The 7,331-nt window shown below is 43.3% G+C and overlaps 1 long non-coding RNA gene across 2 annotated transcripts in view; it reads right to left on the minus strand.

The window, feature by feature from the left end:
* The window catches only part of LOC140696009 (uncharacterized), an 88,105-nt gene extending 83,235 nt beyond the window's left edge, over positions 1-4,870 (minus strand). For both annotated transcript variants that reach the window (XR_012071916.1, XR_012071915.1), the window contains exons 1-2: positions 4,789-4,870; positions 4,045-4,139 (exon numbers count right to left, since the gene is read on the minus strand). This is a non-coding gene — a long non-coding RNA (uncharacterized lncRNA). The remainder of the gene's footprint in view (positions 1-4,044; positions 4,140-4,788) is intronic.
* Between the last annotated feature and the right edge of the window lie 2,461 nt (positions 4,871-7,331).

Here is a 7,331-nt window from a genome sequence, read left to right on the forward strand (position 1 = left end):
CCAATTTAAAATTTTTTAATTTTCGTGTTATTTTATTTTTATTGTGGGTAGAATATACTTAACATAAAATTTACCTTCTTAATCATTTTTAAGTGTACAGTTCAGTAGTGTTAAGGATGTTCACACTGTTGTGTAATCATTACCACCATACATCTCCAGAGCTATTTTCATCTTGCAAAATTGAAACTCTCTACCTGTTAAATAACTCCCCCTCCCAGTCTCTGATAACTACCATTCTACTTTCCATCCCATAAATTTGACTACTCTATGTACCTATGTAAGTGGAGTCATATAGTATTTGTCTTTTTGTGATTGACTTATTTCACTTAGCATAACGTGCTCACTTGCCCCTCCAGATTCACTTTCTATCCTCTCTACCCTGTCCTAAGCCTGGGGAGGCTAAACTATAAAGAAAGCACCATTGGTCTAGGTTTACTGCTGGCTTCCACTGGGTTTGGCCAATGAGGAGCATCAATAGGAGATGGGACACAGGGAGGAGAGTGAGGTCTTTGTATTCATTTTCATCACTTCCTATCATGTGGCTCCTTTGGAGTTGCCCACGGGCTGACTGCGCCCGGCCACTGAAGCTTCGCATCTCCTTTCACCTGTAGTCTTCTCAACACAATTACTTAGCTTCTGGCTCCAGCAGCTACTCCTTCGCCTCACTGTTCAGGCTAGAGGCCCTCGCACAGTTGTTAACAGCCCTGAGATTCTGCACTATTTCTTGCAGTTTCCTTACAACCTGCCAACACTTTTGTAAGTATTCCCTATATTAAACTCTCCCCAAATTACCCAAATTGAGTATGCCACCTGTTTCGTGTAGGATCTTGACCTATACAATAATAACAAAAATCCATCTCTTTTCCATTCCAGTTTGATGAGGCTACACCATTTTCCCCAGAGGGTAAAATCAGTGTGGATGCCAGAAAGTTGCAGAAAGCCGGTCAGAAAGAAAAGGGTTTAGGGGAGTTATTCTGAAGCTGCATTTGTGGAGGAAGAATAGTGGGTGGTTTTATTTTGTTTTGTTTTTTAATTAAATGCTGATTTGATGAATGCTTGTGGGGGCTTAATACCACTACTGGCCAAGTTTCTCTGATGGCAAACTGGTCCACAAATTTACTCCCGTTGGCCTCACACCTGATTCTCAATAGCTACAGACAAGGCCTTAATGTTTAGGATCAGTTATATAGACACTTACACCATTTATGAAGGAAATACACACTTCTTGTGACTAGTTTGCCATTGAACCTAGGACAACTCACCCTACTTATGTCACTTGAAGCCGATGTACCTTAAGAAAATTATGATACATTCCATACTGATTGATGATAAATAGTCTGTAAGTTTCCTTGTTCTCCTCACATAGGTGCTAGATCAATGAAACACTTTATTCATGTACCACTGGGTTCTCCCAAAGGTCACCAGTGAAGTGAACGTCCCCCTTTAAATTCCACATTCCTTCCATTCATCTGCACCCCAAAGGTGCAGGAAATGCTCAAGGGTTTTTGGTTCAATATAGTTTTCATCAGCACATGTGAGAAAAGTTCTGACACCATTCAAAAAAGCCAGGGGATTTGTATGCCTAGCGCTTAGAACTTCATCAAAAAGCATTTGCTGGTGCCAAAAAGTATACATCAGCAATGAGCTTTCCTTTTGCCTCTGAGCACCTCACACGACTCTGTGAGTAGAAACGTTTCATTCCTTTTCCTGCTACTCCTGGGTCCACACACTCAGTAAAAGAAATATAAAAAAAGAGAGCAGGTCATGCGTTTTTATAACACAGGCCTCCCCTTCATATTCTTTCCCCCACCTTCCACCCTCAGGGAACTGCTTCAAAAGGAACATGCATCTGGAAATGTAGGTTTATTCTTGTAAGATTTTTGCCCCGAGGGAAAGTGTGGTCGCCAACAATGAACTGGCACCCATAGATTTTAAGCTCAGCCATCGTTTCCGACTGTTCAGCCTGTTTCTCACCACAAAGTCAAGCCAACGTTACTTTTAGGGAGTTTGAGCTTCAGGAGAGGAGAGATCAAATACCTTTGTTCCCAATAGGCTAACTACTCTAAACGGTAACACCCTAGATTGGCATGCTGGGGCACAGTCACAAGCCACACTGTGGTTCTTAAGCCAATGCCAGGAATGGAAAGGAAACTCTCGCTCGCTCGCTCTCGCTCTCTGTCTCTCTGTCTCTCTCTCTCTCTCACACACACACACACACACACACACACACACACACAAAGCTCTACTGTGTTGTAGCAGCAGCAGAAGTGGTTGGCGCTAGAAAAGATACTTGATTCATGCTGTCTTTTTTTCATAGGTTAGTATATCACTTTGCTTCTATTATTTTCCTTGTAGAGAGTGCACTGTCTACGTCCCTGTGTATGTATGTTCCACTCAAATCTATTGGCCTCTATGACTCTAATGATCTGGTCTGCAATATTTGTCTAGCATCCATCTCTCTTCTGGTTTTCGTAGAAATGACTCCATTGTTTCATTAGCTGGAAAATCTGGATCTGATCTTTGGAAGGATTTGGAACATAATGACTCTGCCTTTTCATGAAAAGATTAACAATGCTTCAGAGCTGAATAGCCCTGTATTTGTTTAGAATGGGCCTTGCATTTTGCCTTTCTGAGGAGTAATATACAATACTGAGTTGTCCCAGATTTATACACCATTCCAATCCCCTCACCCGTGTTCTAAATAAAGGTAGTAGGACTATATGTTTGAAATAGAAATAACTCCAGTGTGCTATGGGCTTGTTTATAAAAAACGAATGCTAGACGTTTTCTTGGATCTTTCTGAGAAATAATATCCTATACTGATGCCCTTTCTGTAATCACAACCCTAACCACTTCCAGCCCCTGGTATTGTGTTGCAGCATTTTGATGATGTTTAGTTTTACACTTATTAAAGGACCGCGTCCCGCTTGATTATCCTTCTTCCTGCATTGCTGGCCGAGCACATACCATCCTCATCTACACAGGATTACACATACACTTCCACTGATTTTGCTGGCTGAGCGTCGGTGATGCCGTTTGGCCAGGAATCCTCAGTCGGCCCTTTTCCTAATTTGGTTCTACTGTCAGCCTGTCCCTGGCAACACCATGACACTCTACTTGCTCCTCTGGTTGCTCACTGGGGGAGGGGACGTGGGGGACCCAGTCTTGCTGCTGAGGAAATGAGGCACATTCATTTACCCTGACGCTGCATACGGATGAAAAGGGCCAAAACAAACAGTGACCCAGCATGCTGAACACGGCTAAAACATCTGACATTCCTCTAGACTGGGGCTCCTGCCCTGTGAGACCCAAATTTACAGGGACAGGCCTCTCCTCCCTTTCTCTTCCTTTCCCTTTCTACTCCTCAATACACCAAGTATCAATCCGGACACTTTAGAAGGAAGACATTTTAAGTGACGAGCTCTGAAAAGCTGAAAGTTACCTTAGAGATCATCGAATCCACTGATTTTCAAACTGTTCTGAAGAGTCCCAGGATCTCCCAAAAGCTCCTAGAGCTGATGTTCCCTCTCCCCCTCCTCCCTAGACAGGGAGGGATAGGAAGGGGTGGGGCTCCAGGGCTCCACAGGCGCCCAATCCCTGCTTTGAACTGTTTCATATATATATATCTCTCTTAGTATTTTTTAAACTTTTCTTTCTTAATGGAGGTACTGGGGATTGAACCCAAGACCTCATGCATGCTAAGCACCTATTCCATCACTGGGCTATACTTTCCCCCTTGTTTTATGTATTAAAGTTCCTGAGAATATTTCCTTTACCAAGAGGATTGGTAGTTTTCAGAACAAGTTTGGTAACCACTGGGGTTGGAGAAGGGTGTGGTTCCAAGATCCTCAGTCAGTGGGATTAGGACCTAGGAGTTCCAGCTTCTCAGCCCCATAGTTTTCCCACCACATCACTCTCTCCTCTGGAGCAATTAGATTAATCCAATACCACGTGGATCTGCAGCAAGAGGACAAAAAATTATTCCCTACCCCGCCCCCCTCCTCCCCCCCACGCCGGGGTTGGGGCGGTTATAACAGCTCTTACCTCACCAAGTAAAGGCGCTCAGGGAGAGGTCATCCTCACCAGGTTGTGGAGCGTCAGGTTATGGCGGCCAGTTTCCCACTTCTAGATACTTGGCCCTGGATTACAAGGGAAGATGCATTTAAAGCCAAGAAAATTCGAAGTTGGGCAGTACTAACAAACACGGGTCTGAGGATGTGTTCTTAGGCTCTCCTGATTCAACTACCCGCAACACTAACACGCGGTGGCGTGTTACCTCTTCCGCCCGTTTCCTGTAAGATGGCGTCTGAGGGAGTGGGTTTCGCTGCCACCCGTCCCGAGAGAGCCAGGCGGGCTCAAACGTGCCACCTCTCCTCTCTCTGCCCCTCCTCTGCACCCCTGCCCTTCTTTCCTCCCGGACTGAGGTGACTCGGTTACCTCCAGAGCTGCAGCTTTCATAGACCTTCTGCCACATACGGGAAAGAGCTTTCTCTCTCCGTCATAAATATTCATGAAATGTTGCGTTGCCGCCTCAAGTCCCTTCTCAGGAGAAAACGATTCCTTTGAAAATGATTACAGCCATCATTTGCCTCAGAAACCGCCCAGGCTTCTCCCATTTGGGGTCTAGGAGCTCTTAGTTCAGCAGAAAAGTGCTGGCCTGGCTGAGAGCTGGAAAGATTCCGACGCGGGCGGAGGCGGGAAAAGTCTGTCACGCTCCCGCCAAACCTGTGAGGGGATTCGTGTAGGACGCGAGCCCTGCAAACTCAACGTAATCCCACCAGGACTCACCTGTCACCCCCTTCCCCAGGGGACACGGGAAGAAGAGCGCCCAGCGAGAGAACACGGAACTTCGTTCCTTACTCTGCTCTGCTGCGGTTCTGAGGGAAGGTGTACAGGACAGGAGGGGGGAGGGGCAGCCCGCGAAGCGCAGCCCCAGTTCCAGGGAAGTCAACTTCTCACCACCAGAAGCCCCACGGGAAGCACTGAGCTCCCAGCCTGTAGAAAAAGGCTGATAAGGAGCTGAAGACGGAATGAGAAAAAGGGTGTAGCTGCAGCTATCCCCGGAGAACATGTCGGCAAAGGTAAGGGGCATTCTGAGGTAATTATCTTCGATTTTGAGAGAAAAAATGCACACTGCGTTTGCATTACCGGGGTGACTGAGGTAAAAGTGAAGGTTGTGCCTTTGAGTATTTGTGGCACCTGGTTTCTTGTTAAAATGGTTTCCCTTCTTGTTTGAATAGTGCGGGGCACAGGGGATGATGCCACCTGGCCTCCTATCGTCTCTTTGCCTCGCCATCTCTCACTTTGGAATTCTTCTCTCTCCTTCTTCTACCATAAATAACCATCTTACCTTAATGCCATGTGTTAGGGCTGCCAAACCAGAGTTGAAGAGGTTTACTGCTACCCTAACTTTCCATTTGGGGATCTTTAGATGATTCCTCATATGAAAAATTATTTCCTTTGAGCTTTCATTTGGACGAAGATGGAGTTTGAGGCTCTGTTAATGGCCCAACAAAGTGGTTGGGCGATGATTGGTTTCCTAGCATCCAGGTACAGGGAGTTTCAGACACTTGCCCTTAATTCTTCCACAATCAAGTGATGGGGTCAGGTGGTGGGGCTGGAGGGCGGCTGTCTTCAGTTGCTCTCCTGCCATTCACGGCTTCCAGGCATCCATCCCTTCTTTACCTGGTCTGTCACCATCAGTCATCAAAAAATCACACTTTTAGAGAAAAGCAGTTTTCCCAAAGACGCTAAATTGATTACAGTGCTTTTGTCTGGTCATTTGTTTTAGAGCTTTATGCGTAGTTTCTGTTCAAAAGGCTCTTCCGCCTGTCATGCTGTCAAATGGAGGGTACGGATAAAGACATGTGTTTGCATTTGTGTGTCAACTCCTGACATTTGTATTTATTTGTACATATGCATTTTGTTTGTTCAAATAAATGTTTCATCAGAGGTAGAGTACAGTAGGGAGACAGAAGGAGCTGGTACATTTCAAAAGCAAGTAAAATATTTCTCACTAAGACTTGAAATTCTGACTTCTGGTTAATTGTAAATATGATCTAGAGGAAGCAGTAGCACATCAGGGAGCTAAGGTCTGTATTTATATTTTAATGTTATTGTTATATTATACAGTTTACTGCATAAATAATTGAAATGATAGTAATAACAATTTAGGGACCATTCAACCGTTCTGCGTGCTTGTTTCATTGATATTCACTTTTCTGAACTGTGCAGATCCACGATTCCATATTTAATGAACACACGGTGGTAAATTTAAAATGAACGTTTTTTTCAAGTGGGTAAAATTTGTTTTTAATTCATCCCACTTAAAAACACCCTGCGTCATCTATTCATTAAAAATCAACAATCCTAAAAAACACTTTTTTCATGCTGCCTTTGTAGTATTTGCTTTAAAATTTCAAATGTATTATATCACTAGGAAGTTAAAAAAGAAACTGAAAATTTAATGGTACTAATTGAATCTGGATGGATATAGATTGCTGTGTTTATCGGAATGTTTGGTTATATATTTAAAGTATAATTGAAAAATATAAAAGCTAAGAATATTAAGGTAGTATTTTCGCAGGTACTAGGGAGAATAGTGGTCAATGCGGGTTTAATATTTTCATACTCTATGAAGGGAACTTTTCACTTCTGCAGGTCTTATTATTCTTGGTTTAATGAATGAACCATTATACTGAAATGAGTTCCTTGAGGATATGCATAATAACTCATTCATCTTTGTATCTCCAAGGTCTACACCACAGTAGATGCTCAAGAAATATTTGTTGAATGATTTCGGTGAATACCCGTTTCTCCTTACATATTCTGTCCTCCTCATCTCATTTGAGGGAAAATTGGAAGAGAAAAGGAGGGACTAGAATTTGATGAAATTTATTGAAACCGTACTTCTTACCAGGCACCTGATGTCTGTGATATTACTAAATAGTCTCCCAAACCTGTAAGATCTGTATTTCTATTCCACTTTCCCAAAGGGGGAAACTGATGTTCAACAAAGGGAAAACATTATACAAGGACACGTGTATACTAATTGATAAAGCTGGAATTTGAACCTATTTCTATCTGGTTCCAAAGGATGTGTTTTTTCCCACTTATCCACTCATTAATTCAACAAATATTTTGGAACACATACTATGTGCCAGGCATTGTTCCAGACACCAGACACAATAGTGAATAAAACAGATGGTTTTTTACCTTGCAGAGTTTGCATTCTAGTTAGGGTAGAGAGACAATAAGCAAATTCACAGACCAACCCTGGTTCCAACCCATTTCAAAACTAAAGTTATTTGGGTACATCACAGAAATGGAAT

This window comes from Vicugna pacos, chromosome 4, assembly GCF_048564905.1.
Source record: "Vicugna pacos chromosome 4, VicPac4, whole genome shotgun sequence".
Classification (NCBI taxonomy): Eukaryota; Metazoa; Chordata; class Mammalia; order Artiodactyla; family Camelidae; genus Vicugna; species Vicugna pacos.